This window comes from Synchytrium microbalum (genome assembly GCF_006535985.1).
Source record: "Synchytrium microbalum strain JEL517 chromosome Unknown SmJEL517_scf0067, whole genome shotgun sequence".
NCBI classification, from domain to species: Eukaryota; Fungi; Chytridiomycota; class Chytridiomycetes; order Synchytriales; family Synchytriaceae; genus Synchytrium; species Synchytrium microbalum.
This window is the reverse complement of record NW_022158416.1, coordinates 1-12954: the sequence shown is the minus strand read 5'-3', so window position 1 is coordinate 12954 and position 12954 is coordinate 1.

Sequence of the window (12954 nt, the reverse complement as noted above, 5' to 3'; positions counted from 1 at the left end):
GCGTCAAATACCTTGTCACTGTCGAGCTCCGGAAAGTGGCTCACCACGGCTTTGCGCAGCGTTCCCAAGAGCGCCTTGGCTTCATCGACACGGACCGCTAGGTCTGGACAATTGATGTGCATTTTGCAGAGTCGAACACTCAGGATCACTCGTGTCTTCAATGCCACAGAAGCAATCTCCCAGATCTTCTTGTAATAGTTTCTCTATTCGTTATCTTTTCTCGTTTGCATATCTTTGGTCACGTCATCGTCTAGGTCGACAAAGAATCGAAACGTGTGGCCTTTGCGACGCGTTCTGTGAGATACAGCCCTTGTTTGGCGCGAAAGGCCTTCCAATACTCGGTTAGAAAGGCGTCCTTGTCCTGCAGAGACACATGATACACTCCCCCCTTGAACGACGTGTGCGTCTCTTGTCCCTTTGGACAAATGTACTTGGAGAGGAAGGAGGCATTCGGTTTTTCGTAGAGAGGTGTCGAAGAGGACATGTTAAGGTTACTTAAGGTTACCATTCACCAAAAAAAAATAGAGATGCGTTTTACGACGCCGCGTTGGCAGGTTGGCCAGCCCGTTTCCCTGTCAACGAGGCATTCCGTCGTTTCGACATATAGGTGCGCATATAGGCTAACTTTTTCTCGTTCTGCTCCTTTAATTTAAGATACTGCTTCCATTCTTCCAGTACTTTGTGACATTCCAGGTGACAGGATTGGCAAAGTGGAAGAGACTCCATTACTATGGAGACCAACAAATTATATTGAGATGGCGGGGTAATGCGTCTCGGAGGGGGTCATTTGTCCAATTTCCACGTTGACGATGCTGCTGTCTTTCCCACTGAACGTCGAAAGGCGACTCCAATGTCTTGAGCTTGTGTTTTCGGATCGACAGTTTGAATGTGACGAACTACATTGAAGCAGAATCAGGAATGTAAAAACAACCGCGAATGGCGTCGGTCTTTGTAGTCTTGGTAATCCGATGAAACAGTAAACAAAGAAGGTCATTCCCTCGGCGGAAGGTGCCAAAGTCAGAAATCGGATGGCCAATCACAAATGGCACTATATCTCCAAATAATCCAGTTTAATCATCAACTTTTTCACGGTAGGTCCGATTTGTAATAATCAAGGAAACAAAATAATCAAGAAAAGAAATCACACGGAAGAACGTGCCAAATCGATGCCTCTTCTGTCGAAGACTTGATAATAATCCAAAATGTCTAAAATAATCAAAGACTCTCTAGTCTCACTTGCCATTCTCCACGATGAATTGCATGTTCACGACGACATCCCGTGATGTGGAATCCACACTGTGATACTTGTCACAACAGCCTTTCAGATGCCTTTGTCGGCAATGTTTGCAGATCTTGGTTTTAGTGAGCCAGAGAGTGTGGGTATCGTCCGTGAGATGGAATACCTCCTTCCACAAGGGCTCTTTGTAGTGGTGGGTTTGTAAGAGAATATATCTGGTGAAGAGACCGCCGTACCGTTTATCGGCCACCAGAAACAGCCAACGAGAGTCGGTAAAGACATTCTCCAAGAGTCTCCAAAGCCCATCGTCGAAGCGATAGTCGTAGAAGTCTTCATTGTTAAACTCATCGGCACATGCCTCGATGCTGCGGTAGATGTAGTCACTCCAACCGAGAGAGAATGTATTAAAATACGCTCGAGATCGACTTTGGGTACTCTATGATGTCAAGCCAAATGGTAGTGGTTGCCCAATACGAAAATGTGACACTGGAGTTCCACTGGCAGATCTTTTTGATCCATCTTTTGGTCACCAACAAGAATTGGAGAAGCAACAGCACACACCTTGAATCACCATCGAAAAAGGAGAGGGCGTTTCCTGCAGCGACATCCGCCACTTAAAACAAGAAGGCACCTTCAGCGACAACCACTCACCATAAAAAAATAAAAAGGGCCTCTACTCTTCTCCCTTTACTCAATAGGAGTGAAAACTGATGGTGTGGTCTGTGACAGACAGGAATGTGTTCATCGTATCGAGGGTAAAAGCCACCATGATCAAGTGTATTCCAACAGACATATCCACAAATTAGAAGAAGTAGGGGGGAAGGATCGCCATTTATTAACTAGTATTCGTTCTTTTCATTTTTGTTAGAACGATGATTCAAGCAATAGTTTGTAAATTCTGTAGTCACCATTTGCTTTGTTCGAAACGAATTGAACATGCTTGCAGTTGTCATTATTCAATTTGGTTCAAGGCGCTTGAACGTACGTTTCAAAAGGACTGACAAACATAAATGACGTGTAGTATGATCTTGCCAAAACGATATGCTATGCCATCCCTGTATTATACAGTACACAGTACAAAAGCTGGGTGGTGACCAAGGCGTCATCCAAACGACGCACTATCAACGATCTCCGTTGGTCTTTGTCGACATTGTATTTAGCTTTGCTGCATTAAGAGAAAGGCGTCATTATTCGCATTAATAGCCATAAAAGTTCTATCGATAATACCAAAGATGTATTTAGTGGTCAAAGCAAGGTGGGTTTAAATGGCCGCAAAATAGAAAAGCGTCTTGACGCGTCAAAGAATGTGAACATAAATGCCGGATTGTCGAAAGGGCAGGATTGACAGGACCTTTCCTGTCCGGAAGACATGTGTCTGCGTATCAAAGACGTTTTAGCAGCAGCTCGCCTTGTAGCAATGGCACATCGTTCAAACGGTTGCATGCAGACAAAACAAACGATGAAATGGAGAGATCATTTTGTATAGAGCCAGACAACCTTTTTAAATGTGAAGGACGACGTCTTTCATTAGGTCTGTAGTGCGAGACGTCCTTCGCAACAATCTCTGCGAAAATCTAACCAAATGTGAAGGTAGACTTTGCTAAAATCGTCCTGAATGCGATGATAAAAATAGTTTTTATTATTTGGACGAGTTTATGTGGTCATACAATCCACTACGACCTCCGCAATATAAACATAGTTGTTTTCCACGTCCCAGTGCTGACGAAGTCTCACCTCTTCGAATCATGTAGGCAGGAGGTGCTTCAGCGGTATCCACCACTGACAAAGAAAAAGGACGTTTATTTCAACGATATTTACCACTCAATATAAAAGAACGCTTGTTACAACGACGTCCACCATTCAAAACCAAAGGACGTTTAGTGCAAAGAGATCACCATTTGAAACAATCGACGTTTGTTATAAACATTTTCACAAAAAGAGGTTTGTTGCAGCGATGTTCACCATTAAAAGCTAACGAGGCCTTTCCCGGCTTTTTTCAATAGGTGTGAAAGAGACGCGGAGTAGTTGGTGACAGAGAAAAATGTGTCCATGACAACAACAGCAGTAGAAAAAGCCTGCATGATGAAGTGTATTCAAAAGACGCTTATCTCTCAAATTAAGGTGAATAAGTGGAGCAAAGAATTGCCGCTTTAGTAGATCTACTCCTGTAAGTATTTAATTCCTCGTTTGACGATGATTTTAGCAATAGCATGTAAATTCTGACTCCCAAAAGAAACGAAAATAATCGGCTCGCTTATTATGATGAAATCTTGGTTCCAAACGCGCTTAAAGGTTGATTTGAAACGGAAGTTTTATGATTGACAAAATACAAACTCACAATCTTGCAAAAGCAATATGTTATTCCATTCCTGTATTATAGAATACAAGTTGGTTTGTCGCCCAGGCTTTATCAAATGACGGCGTTATCAAAAGACGTACTATGAACAACCTTCATTAGTCTTTGTCTAGCTTTGCTGGTAAGAGAAAAGCCGCACTGTTCTCTGTCAATAGGCATACTGTCTCCTATGACAGGAGTGTATGCGTGCGTGGTCATCCAAGGATGGGAATTCACAACGTGTACAAAACAGCCGCAAACCTACAAATCCTCACCATGCGACGAAGAAGAAGAAGAATTTAAATGCCAAATGCCGATTTTTCCAACGGATTCGATCTCTCGTTGACTTTAACATCTTGTCTGTAAGTAAATCATCTTGACCTGGAGTGATATTGAGCGAGGAAAGAAATCGGCTATTTCGGCAAACTTTTGTGCTCCTTCCAAAGGCAGTTTATAAATGTCTTTATTGTTGCACCCATGAGAGTTGATAGCATCTTTACTGATGACCATTATTTCAAATAATTAATTAATCCAACCATTAATTGAAGACATGGATCTAAGAGTCAAACACCTTTTTTCGCAGCTTATGTTTTAGCAATGGCACATTTCGCACGTGCCTTTCCAGGCGCAATTCAAATGGTTGCATTATATAGGAATTCGCAGTGGTTCTGATCAAAATGCAAACGAAATCCAAGAGACACTAAAACGAGGAAGAAGAGCTCCTATCCAGTGTACGGTCTCTAGGGCCATGTTACTACTGACACTCACTAGCTATAAACGCCGGGACACGTCCCGTCATGACCTGACCTGCGTAGGGCCTGTCATCCGTTTGCAAACAAGTGTCATTCACTACTGCTCACCATCTTCAAGTAAAGGGACACCTGCTTGGAATGCTTCCGCTTTTCAAAAGAAGAACGTGTGGCATATGCTTGAACTAGGATGAGGAAGTGAGAGGGAAGAAATGTTGTATGCAAAGGAACCCAATTTTTAATTTAATTCCCTCGTTGGAATGACATCCAATTAGTTTAGCAGTGATTTTCCCCGTTCCAAAAAAGTCTGGTACACTCTTAAAACGAAAATGTTCGAATCAACAGCACTAGCATTCGTATTAAGTATGGCTTAATAAGCGTACTTTTGTTTTAAGCTTGATAGTATTGTGTGCTATTGACCGTTAAATGAAGATATTAATTACAATGGAAACTAAGACACTCTTTTGCTAAAGAATGCAATCTTGAAGGCACTTCAGCAAATGATGGACTACGAATGAGCTCAGTTCGTCATTGCTGATGTTGAATTTAGTGGTTGGTGGTGAAAATAGCATTTTTTCTTGTATCGCATTTAACAAGAGCTGTCTTCAATAACGGTGACGGATATATCTGTGCATAGTCGTCAGACGTTAATACAAATTGTATACAAATGCCGTAAAATTAAAATTCTTCATGATGGGACAAATTAAAATTACAAATTTCGAATTTAAAGGATGTTTTGTACTTTTCCGTGACTTCAAATCAAGTCTGCAATCTATAATGAATCCTTGGAACCTGGAATCGTGAACTCCAACGTATCAAAGGCTTTTTTAAATAGCCAGGTCGGCCTTTTGTAAAGCCGCCAGTCTCATAGTAGCAATGGTAGATCTCAAACACGCCTTTGGGTTCGTTTCAGGTGGTACAGAACTAGTCACACCGACTTCATGAAAGCGCTGCATTTCTGGAACGGACTATCGAAAGGAAGCTTTCTGCACTTCCTTCGAGCACACATCGCTTGCGAGGAGCCTTCCACAGTTTGGTGTGAACGTCACTGTTGAGGGCAGCATTTCTCGGCCAACAAACAGTAGTGGATGTTTTTACTCTACTGAGAGAGTAGGATTGTAGAAATGTCCCGTCTCGCCATGAATTGTAGGAAGAGTTCATGTTTCATCCTTTTACAAAGAATGGTGATTCTAGTCTCGCTTTTCAAATACAATCCTAATTGTTTGCGTGTTGTCGTGAGACCAAACTTTCCACAATAATAATATAAGGAACGTTAAGAAAGAAGTATATTTCTTTAATTGGAGCCTCTAGATATCATGACTGACTAACAAATATTTGGTGCACGTAGCTACATTGATTTAAAATCATTCGGTGTTCATCATGTAAGTGTACAAGAATTCAAATTAGATAATGAGTTGTCTCTGAGCAGAAAGTATAAAAATGTAGTAAAGTCGTCTAAACACATGTCCTTTACCACTGAACCTCCGAAAGATCCGTCTGCGTCTATTGCCCTTGTTCCACGGTAAGAAGGGAATACAAAGTCTTGACTGGACCCATCCATCTTGCGATAAGGATGATATCTCTATACAATACAGGTTTTTGAAATTCCATCAAAAGTCTCTGCTGGATGCTTGTAAAGTCTCCCTTTTTGACCAAAAAGGAGACCAGCGACAACTCGACGATCTCGACAGAGCGGAAGTAGAGGCCAGATGGGAAAGTGTTGAACGTGGGTGAAGCTTATGGATGCCTCCCTATCGCATGCCCATTGGAGAAAGAGGGAAATTCCATTGCTGCAATATTGATGGTAGTTTGTTAAAATGGTTTGTTGAAAGTACGACAAATGGATTCATAGTTACAATTACAGTGCAATTGTAATACAACTCACTCCTGTGTAGAGCCTGTTATTTCAAGGCTGGTCTAAACGCGATGTGGGGAATAAATGTGGTGGTCGAACAAACGCCGGCAAAAAAATAACAAAAGGAAGCTTCCATTTGCTGTATTTCGATATCAAGCGTCTCGCTCTTCATGAGGAGAAATAATGTTAGAACGGAGTCAGAGCTCTGATACACCAACTTCCGTAGTTTGTGCCAAAGACCACACCTGGTACTGATCCTCATCGCTAGACTTATTTAAGGCTTGCACCAGACTGATCGAAGCTAAATATGCTTCACTACGTGCGTAGGATAAATCCCGTGCCTCCCACTTTTGGGTCGAGGAGAGCGGTGGTCGTTGAGCCTTAAACGTTACATAATCCAGACGATGCAGAACAGAGTAGCTTAAGAAAACGATCCCTCCTAAAACTTCGAGATTTGCTGTGGAGGGTTCCAGCATGGCCTTGGCAACGTCGACAAGACCAACGAGGTTCTCAGGTTCCTCTCGTACAATGAAGTCGGAAAATGCGAGTAAAAGCTGTAAAAGAGAGACTTTAGCTGCTGTTGAAAGCATTTATCGATCTCAAAGGTGGTTACCTGGCTAGCTGTTAGAGCTAATGTAGAACCAGTTTCTTCTATTGGCCTGGCTTGTTCTTCTATTGGAGCAGCTTCTTTGACGGCCTTTTCTTCGAGTACAGGAGCTGCTTCCTCTACAGGAGCAGCTTCCTCTACTGGAGCAGCTTCCTCTACTGGAGCAGCGACCTCTTCCACTAGAGCAGCTTCTTCGACGGCCTTTTCTTCAACCGCCTATGAAATCGCATTGAGTAATCATCAACAGAGATGCCTAACGGAATAAGAGACGTACGGGAGGAACAGCTTCTTCCACTGGAGCAACATCAGCTGCAGGATCTCCGAGGTGACCAAAGGCACCAGCAATACCGGCACCAGCGGCAGCGAGACCTCCAAGACCAGCAACACCGTCAAGGCCAGCAATAGCACCCGTCCTCAAACCATGTTCATCCTAATAAAGTAGTAAAAGAAACGGTTCCATTTCATTAAAAGAACGATGTTTGACTTACGACTGGAGCAGCTTCCTCTTCGACGAATGGGGCTGCTTCTTCAACAGGTGCAGCGACCGCCTCTACTGGAGCCTCGACTTCTTCAACAGGTGGAGCGCTTTCTTCAACTGGAGCAGCTTCCTCAACCACTGGGTCCTCTGGCATCGGCCTCGGCAGCCTATTGGAATCGAAATGAGCTAATAAAAGGGGCACAGGCGATGTACCAATAGACTCACTGGAAGAGCGGCTTCCGTTTCAATTGAGGGGGCATCGTCGTGGTGGCGAAATACACCAGCAAGACCAGCACCAGCGAGACCTCCAAGCCCAGCACCATTTGCAATGCTGGCCATAGCACCAGTGCTCAAACCATGTTCAGCCTAAAAATAGTGTCTTAGGACCATTTGACCAAAGCATTGGAACCACGTTTTGACTTACGACTGGAGCTTGTTCTACCGGAGGTCCGTGTATGGCTGGAACTTTGGGGACTGTGGTAAAACGTCCAAAAGCGGCAGCGAGTTGACTTATTTTTTGCTGCTCCTCACGTTTTGATGACACGGTAGTCATATCCACATACAACGCATCTGCCAATTGGAATGCAATACCAGTCCGTTTCCAAGCCTAAGGGGCTGTAGCACCACGTATGACTGGGACAATGGGTATGGAGTTCATCACAGAAAAAGCCGCACTGTTCTCGCCAATAGGCATACTGTCTCCAATGACAAGAGTGTATGCGTGGTCATCCAAGAATGGGAATTCACAATGTGTACAAAAATGACGCAAACTTACGAATCCTCACCATACAACAAAGAATCTGAATTTAAATGCCAAAAGCCCGATTTGAGAGCTTAGATTTTGCGGATTCGCTGCGGTCAACCGGATGGAGGTGTAGACTCTGTTGCTTCGAGGGTCCGATAGGTACTTTAGACATATCAACAACAATGTCAGCAAGAATCCACCAGCATGGATACCACCCAAAGGAGGTGCATGGGTGTTTTTACACAACAAGGTTACCTCTACCACAGGCGACTGTAATCGACAGACCAACAACCCCAGCAGCTGTGGTGTAAAGCCATCTTGTGTCTCTAGCAGCTCATGCGTATTCAGTAAACTGATGGCACGACTGTGGTGCAAGTCCTTCAAACTACGTTGTATTGGACTGGTAGTATATCGGGGTTGAACGGCTCGACACAGTTGAAAAGCGTCACTCTTCAGTTGCAATACCAAGCCATGAGGTTTCGTCCCGTAATAGCGACCTGATTCCACGACCAGGTGAAAACGAGTCAACCAAGTGCCCACCTGGTTCTTTTAAGCCGCCGTGGACTCGTTGGAAATGGCATCCATCACAGACGTTCCAGGTTCCCAGTCCAACATGCAACCGGTTTACTGTAAGGTCGACGATTTTAAAAAGTCCAGAAACCGTACTTGTACAGCCATGAAGTCCTCGCTATGTGTCTCCTGTTGCGTGGTAGGTTGCGATTCGATAAAGCGTTCACGACCATCATGACACACCATTGTGAAGCCAGAATGACTTTCGTCAAAGGAGTGAACTTTTGTAACAAAACGATAACCGTTCTTCACTCGGATCCTCCTACAACCCATTGTAGCTTCCCATTCCGCGAAATGGAGATGGAGATCTCAACAGAATCAGCAGCTAGCCTTGGCCCCTCATCCAGGTCACGCAATACCAGTCTCATCGAGAGAGCGAATCCTGAGTGACAAGCTTGCAATAAGAAACTCTTGAACCAACGCCTCGAACGATATGGGTCGTGAACCCTCCTTGTCAAACGACCCTCGATATGCCACGAAGACCACTGTCGTGTAAGTCGCCATGAAACAGGAGTCCCGAGCAAACGATCATCGTGCCGCAGTCACGACTGGGAGCACCCATACACATCAGAGAGAAGCAAGCAGCACAGAGATCGAATCGTCTAATCGATTCCTCTGTGTCTACAAAGTCCAACAGCTTTTCCAGCATCGTGGCAGCCCCATTTGTACCAAGAGGTTCCTCGACAAGAGCAATAAGTCGCTGATTCCACGAGAAGGCAATCGTGTTTTGAGAATGCCAGTTCTGCAAATGGAATTTCCTGCTGCAAAGAGTAGTAGGTTGATCGTGCTACACACAAAGCCTCGGAACGCCGCATCGGCCGATGGACGTGACCACTGTGGGCTTCATGTTATGGAATTCATACCGACTACGAATTAAACAGTTTCCATCAGAACAAAATAAATAAACTCCTAAAACCTTTATTAAGCCCGAATGATGGCTTTTCAAAACGTGTTGTCTGTTGTTGCCCACCAGTTTGTCGGGCTTTGTTGCACCCACTTTCCATACACTTTCAAGTCTACCCAACAATGGGACTCTGCTGTTCCACACCGGAAGACCATGCAGAAACAATATCATCGAACTCATTCAAGTTGGCAGACAATGATGCACCGAAACAACCTACTCTTCTCCTCAAAGCTCCTCAGCATCCACCCACCACCATTTCACCTGTCGTTGTAGAAGGACGGAAAGGAGAGCCAGCCGAGGAAGCCGTAATTGATGAGCTTTTTAAAGCATGGTTTGAAGCTACCGGCCAGGATGACGAAACAAAAAACACGATACTCTCTTCCATTGCAAACTACGTTGATTCCCCCAAAGTCAAGGCAATAGTGAAGTCGGAATCAAAGCTTTTGGATGTGAAAGACAATTTGCAACCGCTGGAAAGTGGAGTGGCGCCTATTCTTACCGGGCTGAAGGATGTATTGAGCAACATTGAGTGGATGCAGACGTTTATCACGGTTGGCAACAACCTGTCCCAAGTAAGTTTCCAACTCTGGTTTCAATGATTGCCATTCCACCAATAACGACTCCTGTCAGTTCCATCCGTGGATTTCTGCCGGCTGGTGCATCGTCGGCTTTACATTCAAGGTACCGTCAAAGCTGTTTTGAAAGTGTGCAATTCTCGTCGCTTACCCGAGACATAGATTATACACGACAAGAAAGTCCTCGATAAATCTAGTACGGCCGATTTGGTTGCAGCTATCAAGGATTCTATGCCGGACGTGAAGGACATCCACGAATTGAAGGGGATCAACGCCGCCACCTACACTCCTCGTCTCGCTGCCGCACTGGCCGAACTATGTAGCGATATTACCCAATGTGCCGTCTTCATCGCCAAAAATCGGACCGTAAAAGAGCTGAACCATTTGGCTGGATTCCTTTGTAAGTAGTGTAAAGTATCTATCCGTCGTGTTCCTTCGATTTGTTTCAACACGCAAACACTTTAGGGAGTGCTTTCGAGGAAAAATTCACACTAGAACAGCATAATTACTATAGCACCTTCAAAGAAAAGCTCGCTCAGGATCGGCTGAATCTGTCTCGAGCACTCGCATTTGCCAATATTCGAATGGCTGCTTTTACCGACAAAGCTGTCAAGGATATAGACAAAAAGATTGACGCTGGCTTTGCTGGAATGAATGACCAATTCGCAAAAGTCTTGGAGGCTATACGATCTTTAACTGCAGGTATGTCTTGAGACTGCCAAATGGGTTTGGTGGGGACTAACCCGTTGTCCCTTTGTAGCCTCGAATTTGTCACCATCTCGCCCTAGAGACGTATTGGCCGCCCTTTTGAATCTAGATGTCAGACAATTAGGCGATACTCTTCCAGTCAAACAACGAAAAGACACTACTCTAGCGATTGGAACGAGGCTGTGGCTTATTCAAGATATCATGAACTGGGTCGACCCCATCCGTCGGATGCCCGAGGCGGATCCAAATAGTCAGGTCTTTTGGCTTGCCGATTTGGCTGGCACAGGAAAATCCACAGTTGCTACCGAAATTATAGATAGATTGAGGCGGGGTCGATCGCTTGGGGGTGCTTATATTTTTCGAAGAGCTCTAGGTCGAGATAAAGCCAATATCGTCCTTCCCTCGCTCATTTACCAATTATCGAATATGGACGCTTCCATATGTCTTGACATGCTGAACGCATTGAGAGATGGACCAGAATTGATGGGAGAAGGTCAGGAGCAACGCTTGGTGGAAGAGCTGTTAGTACGTCCATTGCACCGCTACAAAGAAAGACACGCTGGACAACACATTCCGCCCATTGCATTTGTATTGGATGCCGTAGATGAATGTGGCGATAGAGCCACGATACTTGATCCCCTCAGTAGCTGTCTGCTTGCCAAAGACGCTCCATCTCGTCTACCGAGCTTTGTAAAAGTGTTGATCGTCTCCAGGCCGCTAAATGACATTGGTCAATTTCTTCGCGGTAGTAAGTCAGTGCAGAATGCCGAAATGCTGCTTGTTTTAACATCCAATCAGTTTCTAAGCAGGATATGACCACTCAGCCTGATAATAATCGGGATATTGAAAAGTATGTAATGCAGTCTCTGCACGAGCTGGAAGAGAATGCCTTCTTCCAGTCCGAAGCCAGGAAAGACCCGCAATATGCAACTATTGGTGATCGACTAGTAAAAGCGGCTGGTGGCATATTCCAGTGGATTTCGACTGTCTTTAAAACGCTCGATGGCAATGGAAGGCAATGGCAGACTCTTTCGAGCTTCGCCAATATGAAGGTTGCGTCCGGTGACAACATACTGGGCGATCTCTACCGGCAGTGTCTGGATCTGGCTGTGGCAGAAGTAAAGGACAAACGTCCAGCACAAAGCCGCGAAGACATCATCCTCAAGATGTCAAAGTACCTCAGTATGTTAGTGTCTCTTGCCAAGCCACTTACCATTAAGGACATGTCCACCTTGTTGGACCCGACGGATCAGGGTCTCCCAAATGAAATCTACCAAACGTTACTACCCTTGAGCTCGGTCATTCGCCTTGACGTATCGGAACCTGTCGTATACTTGCACCAATCGTTTCCTGATTTTATCAAGAATAGTGGTGCCCATCAGGAAGTAAATATGACAAAGGAGACATGGTTTGATACCGATGTTAATACGCTGCTAGCTCAGTGTTGCTTGACCACCTTGAGCACGGAATTCAATCCCACTCGGACGAGAACGTTTGCGAGAACTGTCGATCCAGCCACGTTGGAGACGTTGTTGCCCGTTGACTATGCTGGTTTCTATTGGATGACACACTTGGAAGCTTCGCCAAAAGGGTTGTCTCTGCCGGAAGCTGTGTCCATTGATCTTCTAGATAAGATTGTCTCGTGGTATAGCTATGACAGCCTAGCATTGCACAAAGCCGTTCGGTCGAATTATGTGAACGTTGTGGAGTGGTTACTGGAACATGTGTGTGGTTGTCCGCTTGAACCATTTCACAGAAGACCTCCTAATACTTCTCTCGCAGGGGGCGGATGCAACTGCACTGGATAATAGCGGACAAACAGCTCTCTTCCTTGCCCTTACCAAAGGAAAGGCGTACTTTAATGTCTCCGAGCTTTTGGTGAAAGAGGTAACCTCATTTCAGAGCTCAAACGAATTATACCTCTAAGCATCTAGTTTTAGTCCAAGGAGTTAAACCTTTCTGCCGAGAATCCGAAAGTAATGAGAATCGACCCGGGGGTGGTTCCTTGGATGGCAGACTTTCTGAGGCGAACCGTATTGGTCGTTTCCATGAACCTCGCTGGTAAGTTCTGCCATATTCTACTATGATACCGGTAATAACATTGAACGTGTAGGGAATCAAATTGGCGATGACGGAGCCAAGGCCATTGCAGAAGCTTTGGCACAGAACACATCTGTCACATCCATCAATG